Genomic DNA, 2696 nt, shown 5'->3' with positions numbered 1-2696 from the left:
AGTAACGGTTGAATTCTGTGAAAAGCTTTGTCCTCCATGACAGAATTCCAGAAGTGAGGAGCAGTGGGGAAACAGTATTTTCAAAGAATTGACTTACCTGGCTGAGGTGTGCCTCAGTAATAATGCTGGGTAAGTGGGCACCCAGTTCACCACCCTGCCCTCGCAGCCTTTCTTTTGTCCCTACTTGCCTGCCCCAAGGGTGTCTCCTGCATTTGCCCTTATTTCACTTCATGCCACATGCTTGGCTATTTCTTCAGTTCACCAGAGCAAATCGGAACCATCTTCTCAATGATCCACAGCCGCAGAAAACATTCCAACTAAAGCCAACACCCATTCAGAAGGGAGAATATGGCCCAAATGATTAGGAAACATGTTATACTCTATTTGGCAGGCTTGATTCCAAAAGACTTAGATAATATTACTTCCAGGGTTGGGGGGATTTAAAAACAAGCCTGCTGTTATGCAGACACCAAATGACTGCAATATTAGAGCTGCTCTCAATTGAAAGCAGAGAACTGGGCAGCTTCATCTCCATGAGCCGTGGTTTGACTGCCACCTGCAGGTCTGTTCCAGGAAGTGCACAGCGCCTCACCGAGGCCTCATTTCAGAGCTCCAGGCAAGAGGGGAAAATGGAAAGCAGGTTTCAATTCACACAGGTACCTATAAATAGGGTGGTGTCCTGTCCCGAGCTGAGTTGGCTGTTCCTTTGGAACAGCTGGAACCGGGGTCTTTTTTTTTCAGAAGCCAAACTCCCTGTTTTAGAGACAGGGACAATGCACTGATTGAATGACAAGAGAATGCCTGAATGTGGGGTTTTTACTCATCTTAGAGACCTACTTAAACGCCCTCCTCTAAAATGAACACCTCCACTCTGCCCTCCGGATCAAATCCTTACCTTCCTTTTCCTGACCCTGGCTTGAGACATCCCCAACCCATCTCTCACATTCTGTTCAGCCACACTGTGAATCATACATCTGCAACCACCCACTTCTCTCTCGTCCTCCAGCTTTTTCGCACGTGATGTTCCCAAGGCCTGAAATAACCTATAATATCTACCATGACTCACTCTTAGCCAATATAGACCTCAGCTTAAAGGTTATGTCCCCTGGACCATCTCCAATCCTTCTTGTGCCTCTCTCATACCATCCTCTCCCACTCTGTGTCTATTCCTAGCTTAAGACTTATCACACTCACACCGGAGAAAAGATAGACACATAGATCAATGGAACAGAACAGAAATCCAGAAATAGACCCACATAAACATGGCCAATTGATTTTTAACAAAAAGTCAAAAGAAGTTGAGTGAAGAGAGGACAGCCTTTCAACAAATGGTGTTGAAACAACTGGACATCCATATTTTTTAAAGCTTCAATCCATACTTGAACTATACACAAAAATTAATTCAAAATGGATACTAGACCTAAATATAAAACTATAAAACTTCTACAAGAAAATGTGGGAGAAAATCTTTATAATCCAATGTTAGACAGAGTTCTTAGATATGACACCAAAAGTACAATCAATAAAAGAAAAATATTAATAAATTGGACTTCATCAAATTTTTACTCTGAGAAAAAAATACAGCTAGGAAACAAAAAGACAAACCATAGACTGGGAGAAAATAGTTGTGAATTACATATTAGACAAAGGACTTGAATCCAGAATACTTGTAAAGGACTTGTAAAGAACTCTCAAAATACAACAAGAAACAAACGAGCAAATGCAATTTATAATATGGGCAAAAGATTTCAACAGACACTCCACTAAGAAGATATATAGATAACAAATAAGTCCATGAAGAGATGTTAACATAATTAGTCATTAAGGAAATGCAAATTAAAACCACAATGAGGGCAGCTGGTTGGCTCAGTGGTTAGAGCGTAGTGCTCATAACACTAAGGTCTTGGGTTCAATTCCCACATGGGTCAGCGAGCTGCACCCTCCACCACTAGACTGAAAAAACAACGACTTGATTTGGAGCTGAGCTGTGCCCTCCACAACTAGATTGAACACACCGACATGACTTGGAGCTGATGGGTCCTGGAAAAACACACTGTTCCCCACTATTCCCCAATTTAAAAAATTAAAAATAAAAAAACTACAATGAGATACTACTGCACAACTATTAGAATGGTTAAATTAAAAAAGAAGAAGAAGAAGAAAAGAGAACACCAACAATGCTAAGTACTGGCAAGGATGCAGAACATCTGGAACTCTCATTCATTGCTGGCAGGAATGCAGTGGTACAGCTACTATAAAACAGTTTGTTTTCATATTAGTTTCATTTTATATTTAACGTAAATGTATAGATGTACATATATACGAAGTAAAATAACTACTCATCGTACAACCCAGCATTCCCACATCTAGATAATTACCCAAAGGAAATGAAAACCATTTCACACAAAAACCAGGATGCAAATGTTTATAGCAGCTTTATACATAATTGCCAAAAACTAGAAATGACCTTCTGTGTCCCTCAACTGGGGAATGGATAAATAACCTGTAGTACATCCATTCAATGGATGACTACTCAGCAATAAAAAGGAATAATCAATACACGCATCAATATGGATGAACTTCAGATTCATTATGCCGAGTGAAAGAGATCAGGCTCAGCAGGTTCCAATCTGTGTGACTGCATTTTTATGACATTCTGGAAAAGACAAACTATAGGATCAGAGAACAGATCAGTG

At 40.2% G+C, this 2696-nt stretch overlaps 1 non-coding gene across 1 annotated transcript; it reads left to right on the top strand.

Annotated features, from left to right (window-relative positions):
* The first annotated feature begins 1855 nt into the window (after positions 1 to 1855).
* On the top strand, positions 1856 to 1928 carry TRNAM-CAU (transfer RNA methionine (anticodon CAU)). The gene has a single exon. It is a non-coding gene; the product is annotated as a tRNA-Met (tRNA).
* Positions 1929 to 2696: the final 768 nt, after the last annotated feature.

The sequence above is a fragment of the Rhinolophus ferrumequinum genome, chromosome 16 (genome assembly GCF_004115265.2).
Source record: "Rhinolophus ferrumequinum isolate MPI-CBG mRhiFer1 chromosome 16, mRhiFer1_v1.p, whole genome shotgun sequence".
Taxonomy (NCBI): Eukaryota; Metazoa; Chordata; class Mammalia; order Chiroptera; family Rhinolophidae; genus Rhinolophus; species Rhinolophus ferrumequinum.
Note: the sequence above shows the minus strand (reverse complement) of the source record. Positions and strands in the feature narration are given on the sequence as shown.